At 36.1% G+C, this 15919-nt stretch overlaps 1 long non-coding RNA gene across 6 annotated transcripts in view; it reads right to left on the bottom strand.

The window, feature by feature from the left end:
- Positions 1 to 2432: 2432 nt before the first annotated feature.
- Positions 2433 to 15919, bottom strand: part of LOC108527979 (uncharacterized) — a 34326-nt gene continuing 20839 nt past the window's right edge. For 5 of the 6 annotated variants that reach the window (XR_001884997.1, XR_001884999.1, XR_001884995.1 and 2 more), the window contains 4 exons: positions 9067 to 9193; positions 4862 to 5002; positions 4136 to 4621; positions 2433 to 2922 (listed from right to left, as the gene is read on the bottom strand). This is a non-coding gene — a long non-coding RNA (uncharacterized LOC108527979). The remainder of the gene's footprint in view (positions 2923 to 4135; positions 4622 to 4861; positions 5003 to 9066; positions 9194 to 15919) is intronic. The other variant, XR_001884998.1, reaches the window with a different exon arrangement.

Raw genomic sequence — 15919 nt, forward strand, 5'->3', positions numbered from 1 at the left:
AGCTTTCTCTCAGTGTTCTATGAGGAATATCTTTACTGAATTTTTACATACTCTAAGGTTAGACTTTTTTCTTTCTCATGATGATAGTTGTATTGTGTTCCTACACTCTGAAGCTCCTATTATAAACATTTTGTTTTCCTGGCACTACCCTATACTATCTTCCAGGTTCCTTTTGTGTGCTTCAGATGTCCCTTTTTTATGCTGTACGCCTCTAAATAGTTTCTTAACTTGAGTTTGCAGACCTCAGTTTCAACGGTGACCAAACCATTCCCCGGTGCATTTACTGAATTACATAGTATGAAAATCTTATTTTTTGTTTTTCTAAATCCCTAGAAAGATGTGTGTGTGTGTGTGTTACACTCAAACTCCTTCAGTTTGTGCATGTTCTCTTTCTTTCCTGCCTCTCCCTCTCTGTCTCTTAGATTTGTGGCCCTTCCCTGTGTCTTCTCAGGGGTCAGTGTCCCATTTTTTTCTCCCTGGCTTCCCTTTCTCTAGCTGTTTGGCTACCCAACCCAACCTAGATGGTAGGTTGGTTGTGTTGTATGTTTGTTTTTTGACTCCATTCCGTGCTCCTTCCCCCAAAACAACTGCATAGAAGCTGAGAAAATGCCCCCCATTTCCTGCTGAGCATTGGGAGAAGCTTTAGCTCTCTGGCTAAAATTTCTGGCACATGGAAGACTCAGCTCCTCTCATCAGCTGATGAGGCTCTTGACTTTTAATATAACAGAATAGAATAGAATAGAATATTAAATTTCTGTTCTATTTTAATAGAATAGTTTCATAGCAACTGCACTAAAACAATAGAGCTGACAGAATCTGTCATAATCATAGAGAAAGTGACTTAAAGCCACATCTTTAGGTTCCTTTCGAGTCTTTTCTCTGGCTATAATATTGTTTTCCAGTGTTTCTCTAGGGTGATGAATGACCGTAACACATATCTCGTACTCTCTGCTAGGACCTCCAGGGACCCCAGCCATCATGGTCCTAGCGGAGCTTTTTTTCTACCCGACATGCTCCAGTGTCACGTGACTCTTACATGCCCAGCCCCTTTGGACACAATGGCATCTTGAAACTGAAGTTAAAATAGATTTGTGAAAAATTTGACACAATGAGGGGTGACCATCAGCACATACATTACACGAAATTCTTTAGAATCTTGTGACGCTTCAAAGTCTACATGTAAAAGGTAAACTTTTTGTATTATCTTGACCAGAAGTTGGAAGATAAGAATGAAAGAACAATGAAAGTGTTTTAGAAGTCAGCAAAGTCTCATTTCAAATGATGGTGGAGCTGTGAGACATGGGGAATTGCAGGAGTGACCACAAGAGATGAGGCAGGGCATTGCATCCCGAAATACAGTGGCAGTTTGCTCAAGAAAAAATTCCAGCACAACTTTGATAAGGTGTCAGGAATAGAGCCAGGACCATTAAATCCTGAGCTTAATAAGAGTCATTAGTAACAAAGATATGGAAAGGAAATCAACTATATATTTTGGTTTAGGATTGAGGAAATAGATTTAAATACTACATAAAAATCATCTAGCATTTAGTATAAATAACTCTAAATGATTGGCAGTTAATCATACTATTCACATAAAATAGAAATAAATACGTACATATATTCCACGTAAGGTGTTGAAATGATCTGAAACAATTTACCTCTCTTAATAAATATTCCAATTAAACTTCTCATCTCAAATATAATAAAAGGTAATCTATTAACAAGAAATTACTTTCTCTTTTATTCAAATTTTAGTTTGTATCGCTGGCTGTTAAAACCTTCTATAGAAAGGTTCTTCTATAGAACCCTTCTACAGAAATAGCATGCATATAGACTCAGGACAGAAGGAATAAAAGGATACAATATTGCTTTTCTTGTAAGAAAACTTTCTAGGGAAATGCCAAGTTGACATCAATGTAGAAAGAATATAGCAGGTGTAATGCATGTCCATTTAAATAAAAGGTATTGATCTCTACTTATCGTCAACTGAAAAGCCCAAGGATTGTTGACATTCTCTCTATTGGCTTTTTTTTTTTTCAAAATCTGTTCTAGAAGATAGCAATTTGTTATGACAACCTATTCTATTCATCATGACTAGAAAGGATCAGGCATTTGTCAATACACATTCTGAGCAGTGTACTCTTTGTGCAAGGGACCTACTGTGGATGAAAATTAGTCTGCAAAATCAGCTACTTGATACAGTAAGTATAATAACACATTTAGACCTCTTTTATTGGAATCACAAAATGCAAGAAGAAATTTTGCCATTCACTGTATGCATGTTTATCCAATTCCTTCATCACATTGTATGCTGGGTTGTACTTTGGGAAGTATGAAATGTAAATGGCAATAAAATGCATGCACATAAATTCAGACAACCTTACTTTAATTATAGAAAGTTGCTGAATTTTCTCTAGATACAAGTTGCATGAGTCAAAATAGTCTACATTATTCTGTAATGATAAACACTCTCAGTGAAGTAGTCTCAGAAATAGTGAGTTCACACACAAAGATAGTCCATTTTGTAGCTTGTGAATTCTCAGGACAGCTGTCTCCATGTGTTAGCTGGATATTCTAGGCCGCTTCCATTGAGTGCTACTGATAGGCACCTCCATATCAGTAAGTGCTTCCATGGTCACTGCATCTTGGGAAGGGTCAGCTGAAGAGGTGAGCACCGGCTCATAGGTGCTTCCACCTGGGAATGGCTTATGTCACTTCTTGCTTAGGAAATAGGATCTCAGGTGCCAGGACAAGTCCCATGCACTTACCTTCGAGGAGATGAAGGAGTACAAGAATCCCATATGCCCCCCTATAGAAGAGAGCTGGATATTGATGAACAGTAGTTTTCTACTTTCTTTTATGCTCTTCTGAATTTTTCTGTCTCTCAAGGTCACCAATAACCATGCCCTATCACCTTCAAAACTGTAACAAAATAATAGTTAACTTTTACTCAGGTTTTCCTAAGAGTATAACACTGTACTCTACATGTTTGTTATATTATTTTACTTAGTCATTAAACAAATCTATGAGGCCCGTGTGTCATCATCTCCATGATGCAGATGATAGCCTTTTCATATCATTTAGTGTGCATGCAATTAGGCTTCAAATCCACATCTTTTTCTGATTTCAAGGCTTCATGTCCAAGCCATGTCTCCAATTGTAATTGGCTTCCATTTTCCAATTCTTTGCTGCCTGAACTATTTTATTTTAAAACCTAGCGTAATAAAGTGCTTAGCAAATTATATTTGAAAGTAAAGAATGGGAAAGAAAGGATTAGTAGCTGATGTATAACCCATTTTTTTCTATCATATGAACACCAAGAGTGAGAATACAAGGAAAAAATTATGAATAGGTCTTTTTAAAAACATGCTAACATAAATTATTGATGGCATTTACTAGTATAAGTATAAGGAAGAGTCATTATTGAAAGAATGCTTTTAGCAGGTTATATCTGGTCAACTTAGATTTTTTATAGTGAACCAAACTGAAATGTATGAATTTATGGAGCATGATCCACTAAAAATATCAATGACAGTTATGTATTTCCAAAGGTAAAAAATGGAGATATTTTATGATCAAAGTAGCTCCCTTTGTAACATAATATCCTATGTAACATCATGTAGAGATCTCATGTGTTTAATTTGGGCTAGGGAACATTCTGACCCAGTGAGGTATGGGTGCCAGGTGGTCTCAGACTTCATGCTTCATTGTGTCTCAAAGTCATTTATGCCTATCCCTTGGTTTACAGGAAGGTCTGATACAGGTTAAAATCTCTAGTTCTTTTTTGTCTGATTTAACCATCTCATACTTCGTGTATTTTAGTGTCTAAACAATTTTATTACCTCTCATATTATTAACACTTAAGAAATAGGGTTATTTTCCTGTTTTGGAACTATCTAAAGGTAAAAATCAAGACTTTTTGGATTTCTAAACAGGGCAAACCAGAAATCTCTGGACTGCACCTGGGCAGACCTGGATGCCTGCTGAAGGATCTGGGGAGTTAGAAAAACTGAACAACTGAAGTAGTGGAGAATAGAATATCTTGAGTCAGGGAACTTGCTTATGCTCTAGGTCAAGGCAAAACCTCTTTTAAAACATTACTTATATTTGCAATGAGTAGATACTTAAAACTTACCTCACAGAGTTCAGCTCCTTGAAACCTGCACAATTCTCTGTTTTGCTGTCTGTCTGTCCTGTGTTTTGCTGGCAATGTCTTCACATATGTGGCACGATATTGATTCCATTCATGTGATGGTCAAAATTGAACAAACAAGTTTCAAAGAACAAGCAGAGCACTATCCCCACAGCCAGGGCAAGGCAAGCGTCCTTGGTGACCTTTCCTGGGCCACAGTGTTGGTGCAGGGTCACAGTGTTGGTGCAGGGTCACAGTGTTGGTGCAGGGTCACAGTGTTGGTGCAGGGTTTTATCCGGCAGCTGTGGAACTTGCACGTGCCACTTTGCATGGACCAACATCTGTGCACTGGCCCTGCACACTTGGCCATTTACTGCCCCTGGAACACTCTGGAGACCATGCTCTGGGCTTCAAGATCACATCCCGCACTCCTGGTCTCTTACACATGTTCTTTTCAGCTCTTCTTCATTCCCTGTTCTCTCTAAAGCCCTAACATACAAAAGATAGAAAAGTTTTATGATTCTTAACAACACTTTGAAAAGTCTGTGTACCAATCCCTGTGGATAAAGAGACACAGTTCTTAAAACTGAGATGCCTGATTTCCTGTCTTTGTAAGGAAGGGCACTTCCTTCTCTACCCCATCCCAAAGGCTGTGTGCTAGAAAAAAGAGAGTAAGTCCAAATTTAATTATTGGCTTTTATTTCTATTACTGATGTCTTTGATAGATACCATTTCTACACTTTAAAAAATGAATCTTGCATTTCTCGAAATGATTGTGAACTCCGAGCAGAGGCACTGTTTTGCATGACGTCGTTTTCCATAAATAGCTGCATCTGGGCCCTGAATGTAGTAAGTTGTCTTTATGAATTCCTACAAAGGCACAGAGAAAACTTCCTTTAGTTGAATAACACATGCACCACACTTCATAATAACCTTGAATATATCACAAAGCCTGCCCAGAAGGAAAATCTATATGGTCAAATAGTTTGGGGAGGATGCATAGTTATAGTTTAGTTACTGTTATAATACATAATAGCACATTAAAGCTTTGAGAAGGATTGAGGGAAAAAACATTTTTCTGTGTTTACTTACTGTATCCTGAATTCTTTCAATATGGACCACTTTTTGTTACATCAGTGATGAGTGAGTTCTTTCTTAAAGGGGCAGTAAATAAATGTTTTAGGTTTCACTGTCAAACAAACATATACCAAAAGCAGAGGGGATTGTGTAGGTACTAAAATAACCATTGAAAATACAACCGTTTGAAAAGATGAAAAGTATTATGTGCTTGTGGGCCATAGAAAAAGAGGGAGCCAGTCGAGTTGGGCTGACAGGACATAGTTCACTGTTCTTTGGAGTAGAAAATACTCACTGGCATATTGGAGTAGTTTTTGGAGCATGCACCATGGAATAGTTGCTAAGTACACCTTCAGTCATGAAACGTTAGGATTTAAGTCAAAATTTGCTCAAGTGTTTGGAAAATTCTTGCACAAAAAGTAGATTTTAATTTTTAAGATTTTCCTTAAATCTTAAATTTTAAGATTGTTCATTCTCCTGATACTTGAGGAAAGACAAACATTCTCTTTCTTAAAATTACATACTGTTCAACCAATTATAAAAGGATTGCATACAAAAGAATAAAAGGAGAAAACAATCCCACATATCGGAGATAAACAACCTTAATGTGGTATATATTTTTAAGCTTTTAAATTCATATTTTAAATGCCAATACAGAATCTTTTGGCAGCACACGATCCATGTCCTTGCAGGTTTCAATGATTGGAATAAACTCTGAAGAATGATTTACGCACAGGTTAGAGAGGGGCTGTAAGTTAGCTCGAGTATAGTGGGGCTGCAGTGAGAGATGCCAGCCACTGATTTTCCATTTTGATGAATTTTTTTCACCAGCTTTCATTTTTTTTCTCTAAATTTCTGTTAACCAAAGGAGATGTGAACTGGAGCAACCATTAAGCAGACAGCAGTGATCAAGGTGAAATCTCTTTTTATACAGTATAATAGACCTGACGAAATTCACTCCTTGCACTCCACCTCTGAACTGACATGTGCTATCAACTCAAGGTCGCCTCCAGTCAAGAAATTGACTACCCGTTTAGGACACATGCCTTAATTATTAGGGAGCAGCTTCTTCTACCTGATTTGCAAAACATTTTCTTTATAATGAGCTAAAACCAAATGCAACAAATACTGGACTTCACTGGCATAGCTGCATGTTGCCAAACTCTTCTGCATTTCAAGGCATTTTGCGTTTTGTCAAATGCATTCTGCCTCCTCATGGCCTCTCAGCCACTGGTTCACAGTGAGATTTTCTGCACATTGCCACAAGTGTCTTCTGAAGATTTTTACTGAGATGTTATGCAAGTTGCAAACATATATTGTGTTTTTAAGGTTCAAAATTTATGTGCACGTCACTAATTATTAATGATTATTGTAATGATTAATTACAATAAGGACTGCTTCGTGGCTGTTGGATGGAACAGGGTCGACTGGCGAGTTTTACATCCGTGGGTCTAAAAATGGACTCTTGAAAAGCTCTCTAAATACATTTCCCTGCATGTTCCAAAACGAGGGAATAGTGCCAAGGAAAGAGAGACCAAATCCTGCCAAGAACCTAAAACACACAAGGCTGCCAACAATATATTAAGCACAAATAACAAAGAAATATGGTGTGGATGGCTCTGTCCTGCCAGCTTTATGCGGTCCCCAAATTTTTTCCAATTCTAATGTTGGCCAAGGCGGAAAAACACATCGAGCAGATTGAAAAGACCTGATTCTCCAGGCCACATTTCAGGAAAGCAAAGTGAAGGTTAAGCATCTGTGACAGAAAATAGTTCAGAAAATGAATTCCAGTGAAAAGAAAGGGAAGATAGAGAGAAAAAAAGAAGAGCCAGGGAAATACTGAGGCAGCAAACGTGAGACCCTTGATTACTCACTGTTTGTTACCTCATTTCCTAGCATGGACAGTTTACATTGAGCTTCTCATTGAGAGGGTGGGGTATATGGAAGGTTTAGTTTTTGAACTTGAAGAAGCAGGGAGCTGGCTATGCCCCACGGAAAATGCCTCCGAGTGATGCCTGTAATGTGCTGGTGACAGGCCCTGTGAGGGGCTCCATTACCAGGCCACTCAGACATTGCTCGAGTGCTTGCCGATGGGTAGATCTTAACCAGGCCACATTTTCCAGACTCTCTAGTTCATTTTCAGCTTTCATGTGGAGTTCACACTGAAGGATAATGACACTGCATTTCTGTCACAAAAAGTGACTGAGCAGCTGGGAGAAAAAATTTAAAAAAGAGCCTTACTTACTTTTTAAAAGATGGGCTGATGACTTAAGATCGTAGCCATTTGTAATTTCTCCATGTGTCCTTTGAATAGTGACAATGGCATGGAAACATTAACTTCCATTTAGACGGCCAGTAATGGGCCAGTGGGTTGAGATCATCTTGGGGGGACCAGATGCATGCCATGCGTGTCATATGGTGAGATTCTTAGGACTTAGGTCCTAGTTTCTGTGTCTAGACTCCATGTAGTTAATAATTTGATGACCGGGTGAAGATTGGCAGGGAAGACTTAACACTACACAGGGAGAAATCTAAATTGTTAGCTTAGGTAGAAGTTGGTTAAAACTTTATGTACCATCCATTATTTACCTGTGTAATTTGTAACTATTTTATAAATTGTTTTTCTTTCAATGTCCTTGAACTAATGTTTGATGCGTTTTTCTGTTGCTGTTCTTATGTCAAGGTTCTTGGATGCTTGATGGAAATAAGGATTTGAGAACATGAGAATAAACAGGAATATGCGGAAATCATTGAGGACACAGGAGACGAAGTCAACCTGTGGCTGAGGGAGAGGGAGGGACATGAGAAGCTTTGTGAAAGATATCAGTGCAAATGTCAGGCAAGTGCCACCCAACTTAGAGCTGTGGATTGAAGTTTGGCATTAGGGTGTCAGCCTGTGATTTCCTGATCTCCAACTCCACTCCTCTTAAGTCACCCGGCCTAAGGCACTGAACCATGTCATCAGAACCTCGGAGTCCAGCATCTTAACCATACCCTTGTAACCCCACTGTTAGGTGAGTTTCAAGTCCTCACTCCCCATAAGCTTCAGACTACTGCTCCCTCGAATGACTTTGTTTCCTCCCAGGTCATCAGTTTCCTTAGTCTATTTCCAAGTCCTATCAATTGTAGACAATACGATTGATCATCCAAGTGACTATTTCACTTAAATTTGCATTTCCTCCTCTGTTTGCAATAACTGTCATACACAACTCTAGCTTAACATCCACATTGCCCTCTCTGTTCTTCTCTCCAGGACAGCAGAACACTAAACATGAAGTTCTTCAATGCTAAAAAAAAATCCTGTAATCATGAAAATCAGCCCAGTACACATTCATGCTCACTACACGTGGTTCTCAGCTGTTGTGGGGCCTCTCTCTTCCCTTCAGTATCCGCAGACTTGCAACGTTCTTCTCAGCCTTTCTTCGTACCACTAAATTATCTCATTAAGTCAGGACCATCTGTTGGGAACTCCTTTAACTTCCCAGGGCCCAGGAAAAATACACCACATTTATCCATGCCTCCCTCTTTCTCCATGCGCCTCTTCAAGAAGAGAGCCTCTTCTCCCAGTTTCTCTCTCCCTGATTCCATACCACCCTCTCTTCTTTGGGATGCTTCTCCAAAGAGTGTGGTCTCTCACGTGTCATTACCGTCTTATGACTGAGTCATTCCACTTGGCTCGTGAACCTCTTTGTTGCCTATTCCAGGCACTCCGAGTCTCCCCTGTATTCCGTCTCCCTTCAGCACACAACACTATTCATGATGCTTTTTGTAAAGACCTCTGCTTCCCCATCCTCCTTAGATCTTCTGCTACTACTCTGGCCAGTTTTTCTCTGTATACTGCTTATCCTTCCCTTTACCTATTACTTCCTTCCTCCTCCTGAAGAAATCTGATCTGCAGCTCCTCTTCTCTTTTCATCAGTGTCTCACTCTTGATGCTGCTGCTCCTGCAGCTACTGCCAAGCTTCACTTGATAGACAGTACCCACTCCATACGGGGCAAAAATAAAAATCACCAAAAATAGAGAGTTACAAACAAATGTCCCTGCCCATAAGATTTATGTAATAGTACTTTATCTGTGTGTTATATTGCCAAGGACATGGTGACTATGACAGATGTAACATAATAGATGCAATTGACATGTACAGCATTTCTTACAGCTAAACTACATCTAAGTTATTATATTTGAAAAATAACATATGAGATACATCAATAATTGGTTTCATTGTTAAAAATATACACACAAAGCATCTTAAAATAAGGGAAATGTAACAACCTGATAACTATAATAAATATAAACAAACATTGTAATATAAGATTGCTCTTAATTTTTGAAATTTAAAGGATACCTTAAGATTTTAGTTAAATAACATCACAAATATATGCAAGATAATTTCAAATACTGCTCTTTTCCTTTTGAATATGTTATAACAAAAGACTATACAATATTATTTACTTGAGAATATAAAGGTTGCTTGCAAATGAATTACTCAATGAGACGTCAAGAATACTTGAACAGGTAATTTGTAGAAAAAGAAATAAGGCTAGCCATGGATATAGAAAGATTTCCTATCACAGAGAAAATCAAGAATGTGCCACCTTAAAACTATGAGATTGTTAGTATGTTAGCATGGGAGCATGCTTTAGCAGCAATGGGTATAGCAACATATATGGTGTGGTGATGCACCAAATAAATCTGGCCCTGCTGATTCTTTTAAAAATATTTTCTAAGAAAATATGAATAATACGTACAAAATGCTTACACCAAAGATACTTACCAGAGAATTATTTTAAATAATGGAAAACATGAGAAAATATATGCATGCAATCATGATATCTTTTGAAAGACTAGGAAGTTACTGCAAATGTCATAAAAGAATACTACATCTAATCCTATTCATAATATACCCATGTGAAAAACAAAAGTGTTTCCAAGCTCTCTGCAGTGGGCTTTTATTATCTATAAAATTTAAAAGCTACCAAATATTCCTTTGACCTTAGAACTTCATCAAAATCCAGTATGTTCTCAATATACCATGTTTACTAATGAATTAGTTATTGCATGTAAAGCGCCTGCCTAGCATAATTTAGATGATGAAATGTAGCATAAATAACAATAGTCATCATAATACTTAAAGTAAAACCTTGGTCAACATTTTTTCTTATAAATTTGGTGTACTTCATGCAAATGTTTGAAAAAAGAATGAGTGAGTATCTTTGTAAAGGAGACTTGTATACTATCAAAACTATTTAATGTTGGATGTTTTTCTCAATCAAAATTATAAACGCAGCCACTCATAGTATTACAGACATATAATGCTTTCATCTTCTCTTGTATTGGCTGCTATCAGAATACTCCACAATTCACTGAAAAAAGTCCTACTACAATGTTCAACTTATTCATTTTGACCTTAAGTTGTTGCTTTTGTAGTGCTGTATAGCATGACTAAGTTAGGCAGAAGCAGTGTCTTCATGGATCATATGTGTTGTGTTTTGTATATTTAACTATTTACAAAATGTATAGACAAAATAAAAGTAACATCTTAAACAAGAAGAATAAGAATAAATTAATAAGAATAAACCATAAATAATCAGTAGGAATAAACTATAAATATAAATATTTTAACAAATATATACATTAATAAATGTTCAAATGAGTGAAATTAAACATGTGGCACACCATAAAATAAAGAGGACTATAGAAAAATAGGAAAATGATAAATATTTAATATACATATACTTATACATATAATCACAATTAATGAATAAATAATATATCTTAAGTTGTATTTTCATCATGTAAGGATGTGAAATAGATACATAAATAATGCAGTGAAATCCTATTTGATATAATACATCAGGTGGTGATAACGTGCTAATATAAATTAAACTTTGTAAGATTATAGCCAAAATGCTTATATATCTTTAACATGATTAACAGTTTCCCAAATGAAGAAACCAAGAATATACTTATATACCTATTAAGTTTTGGGCTCTATGTTTTATACACACAGACACACACACACACACACACACACACACACACTTCTCATGAAATCTCTTAGGTTTTTGTTATTTGATCCCAAAAACTAGGCTTAGATGAATGAACTGAAGGAAAAGTATACACCAAGTGGAAAAGTTAATATGAAAATCTAGTTATAACATTGCATATTTATGCATTATTTCAAAATGGTGCTGAGAATACAGAAGGCACTCAATAAATATTTGTTGAGAGTATGAATAAATGAATGCTAATTATAGTTTGCTCTTATTTGCCTTATTGAAGTTGTTGGAAATCCATTTATTTACTTCAGGTCCTGAGGAGCCTGAGGAACAAAGGTACTAAGGGTATGGCTGAATGTTACATGTTTCATTTCTCATTTCTTTGTGTGGCCCAGAGAAACTGAATGACTAAATATAAATATCCCAATTTACATGTTATTTGGTTCCTAAAGATAGAATAATGACTCTTCCTTATGAATCTTGATTGGATTATTAATACGGTACTGATACCTCCCTCCAAAGCAACAACAACAAAAAAATCACTCAGAGATGACAAGGTCTTCCACAAATAATTTTAAATATTTAATAACATTCGTTCTAAGATTGTATAAAAGTCTAAGTGTGAGATTAAATGAAAAACAGATAACATATCAATGATACTTTCATTCTTAATTTTCAGGGAAAAAATCCAATATTAGGAAAACGCGGAACTCAGTGCCTATCAACTAAGCTCAACTTGCTTTTTGAGAAGTTTATAACATTTTCTCAAATTGACTAAAAGATAATATTAGGAATATAAGATGAGGACCAATATCCAGAAAATATGGCATGAAAAATATTATAAGTTTTCTTTCTTCTTACTTTGATCTAAGATCTAAAGCACTGACCATAAACCATTTGAAAGACCTTAGGTTCTTAAAGCTGTTACTTCACAGACATATAACCAAGTGTTGGTTCTGTGCACTTGGTTTGTTGATTTAAGTCATTCATATAGAATACTGAATGGAAACATACCAGTCTGTAATAGATTAAGTTGATTGTTTTTGCTGACAGATGTGAGAGAGCATCATTGCTCGTTATATGGTTGACTTAATTGGTTTTCTCCTGGAATCCATGGATGGCATTCTTTTAATCTGTTCCACACAGAGTACTTACAATCAAAGCCGCTGAATTATTGTTTAATTGTTAGTATATTTTAGATCATGGTTCCATTCTGGGATTGGTTTATGATAAAACACTTGTTTGTCCTTTACACAGGGATTAATGTGGAGCAGAAAAAGGTCATTTCTGTTGTTTTCAAGCATTAGCCACTTGTTATTAGTAAAATGTTGAAATGAGAGTTCCCTGATTTTAAAAACCAAATACTGTAATAGGACACAGAATTTAATGAGAATATTCTCTCTTTGGAGAATGATTTTTGTTGTCATGTTTTATACAGCAGAAAGGTCAAATGATAGATGTGACTATTACAAATAGCAGTGATTTATGATGGGGTATCTGCAAAATAGACAGGTTTTGCTTGGAGAAAAAACTCAAAATCTCTGTTTCAAAGTAGCATTAATATTTTTGTTCTGTAACTAGAAAATTAAGAAACAATGTTTGCAAAGGCCTTTCAGTGGCGATTTTTGTGATGATGGTTTAAATCTAGGCTAGAGAAGAACACTTTAAAATTGTGTTTTAAAATCACATTTGGAAAACAGCCTTTCTTTAGTTTTCATTAAAAGATGGATGAAGACAGTAAAACAAAATAAGGACTCAGAAGAACCCTAATTATAGACCAACAGATAACCTATACTCAGAACCTAGGAGGACGGACTTTCCTCTAACTTGAATAAAACTGGGCTACCTTGTAACCTGTCTCAAAACATCACATTCAAAAGAAAACCAGTATGAGACAAACAAAAGAATCAAACAGCAACTTAAATGTTAACTGCAGCTTTACCAAGGGCATCTCAATAAAATAGCAACTTATGATTCACAGGAAAATGACCTACAATCACCTTTATTCACCTGAATGTCCCTGAATCTTCAGAGAAATAGTTCATGTCTCTCCTATATTTCTCTCATCCTCAGAAAACCTGCGGTTCACACAGCCCATGCAAACCTGGGCTCTCATTCTATGGACTATCTGACTGGTATTAGATTTAAATATAAATTAATTTTGTCTCTCTTGGTTGTTTAAATGTCGCGCTATATGCAATAGTCCACATTCAAACAAGGACTAGGAACTAAACAAATACACATAATTAGGATTTCTAAAAGGCAGGAGAAGATACATTTGTGTTCTTGTTTCATTCCAGTGAGCATAAGTGATTAAGAATCTTCCCAACCAGTGCCCTACCCAAGTGTAACCTCACGAAACAGATAAACCTCGTTCACCTGCAAGAAGGAGAAAATAGAAACAAAATATAATATGGTCTAAAATCTGATCAGTGAAGACTTCTTTTCCACTTTTACAATTCTACTCATGCAAAATGCAGCATTTATTCGCAGTATTCTACCCACACCCAATAGATTATCTGCCATTGCCAAACGCAATATAGTCTTAAAGTGTTAATTTTGTGTACCTTTCTTATAGGTGGTCCTACTTGCTAGTCATTTATTATAGCAACGCCCCGATTTCAAACACATCTAGAAGAATAGCATTAGTGTATTGATCATGATAATGTTTGGAGAGCTTTGTAACTTAGGTTTTCATTGATGATCTAATTATATGTTGAGATACTTTGCTAAAAATGTCTTTCAAGACATAGTCTTTTACCAGCCCCTTAGATAGCTTTTTTTTTTTTTTTTTTTTTTTTTTTTTTTTTTTTTTTTGAGACAGAGTCTCCCTCTGTCACCCAGGCTGGAGTGCAGTGGTGTGATCTTGGCTCACTGCAACCTATGCCTCCCGGGTTCAAGCGATTCTCCTGTCTCAGCCTCCCAAGTAGCTGGGGCTACAGGTGCACGCCACCACGTCTGCCACGCCTGGTAAATTTTTGTATTTTTACTATAGACGGGGTTTCAACCTGTCGGCTAGGCTGGTCTTGTACTCCTGACCTCTTGGCCTCCCAAAGTGCTTGGATTACAGGCTTTATTCCATATAATTTTTTTTCAATTTTTCCTATTGTTCCATATATGCATATATGTAGGACTATATGTGTGTATACAATTTTGAATTCTTATTTTGACATTGTTAAGCATATATAAAATAAAGTATATGTATAATTAATCCATATGTATCCAATAATTTAAATCCAAAATTATCCACATATTTCTGTTCTTTTATGTATTACCCCAATTGTTTTTCCTAGAATATGTTAAAAGAAATCCCATATAGTTTATAATTTCATCCTTAAATACTATGGTATGTACCTCTAATGGGTAGACTTGTTTAAGAAGCCCTAAATTGTTATTACATCTAACAAACTAAAATTCTCCTTTATCATAATCTATAAAAAAGTTCATGTAAAATTTTATCCAATTTCTTAAAAATATAATTGTATAGTCAATTCATATGAATCAGGATTCAAATAAGTTTATTCATTGAATTCGGATGATAGGTCTCTTAAGTCTCTTTTATCCATGTCAGTTCATTCTATTATTCCACCAGACCATTTATTCATTAAAAAGTGTGGCTTTTGAGCACACAACTTATTTTTTTGTTAAAACTGCTAAAGATGAGATAATAATCAGTTTGAACATTTTAGAAGAATATTTCATAATTGGTGGGATTTTTTTTTTTTTTTTTTTTTGACCAAGTCTTGCTCTGTTGCCTAGGCTGGAGTGCAGTGGCATGATCTTGGCTCACTGCAACCTCCACCTCCTAGGTTCAAGGAATTCTCCAGCCTCAGTCTCCCAAGTAACTGAGATTACAGGTGCCCACCACCACCCAAAGTTAATCTTTGAACTTTTTAGTAGAGATGGGGTTTTACCATGTTGGCAAGGTTGGTCTTGAACTCCTGATCTCAGGTGATCTGCCTACCTTGGCCTGCCAGAGTGCTGGGATTACAGGTGTGAGCCACCGTGCCTGGCCCCAAATTGGTGTTTTTTACTTTCTACTTCATTGTAAATGCTTGATTTTTCTAACTTTTGTGATCTGACTATTGCTCATAAGTATACCAGTCACATATTGCTGCATAACAAAATTATTACGCATTTACTTAATTAATAATACTGCAAGGCAAGGATAGGCTGAAAGTTCTAATAGACACTTGGCTAGGGTCTCGTTGGTCTTAAATGGCTTTCTTTATATGTGTAGTAGTTAGCTTGGTGCAGGTTTTTGCAAAATTTTTCTTCAAGGAGAAGTACACACTTTGTTTGGAGAGTCATGCAACATATGCCACAATTATTTGACACTTCCATTAAGCTAAAAAACATACATAGATGAAAACATAAATAAATGAACAGGGCTGTATCCCAATAAGAATTTATTTATGAAAACAGCTGAATGGTCGATGGCTTGTAGTTTGCCAACCTCTGATATAATGGAAAATGACAGTGGGAATACATGGTGCTCTTCAGAAAAAAACAGATGAAAAACTAAGGTAATCTAATAAAATATAATAACAGACATTTAAAAATGTCTGATGAACTTATTATAAAATTTTCTATATTTGAAAAAGGAATCATTGGCTTGAAGATAGTGCAGTAGAAATGACACAATTTAAAAAAGAAGGTAAAGGTAAAATCATTTAAAAATTAAAGAAATAAAAAGAACAGGCTGGGCAT

The sequence above is a fragment of the Rhinopithecus bieti genome, unplaced genomic scaffold (assembly GCF_001698545.2).
Source record: "Rhinopithecus bieti isolate Rb0 unplaced genomic scaffold, ASM169854v2 scaffold_3948, whole genome shotgun sequence".
NCBI classification, from domain to species: domain Eukaryota; kingdom Metazoa; phylum Chordata; class Mammalia; order Primates; family Cercopithecidae; genus Rhinopithecus; species Rhinopithecus bieti.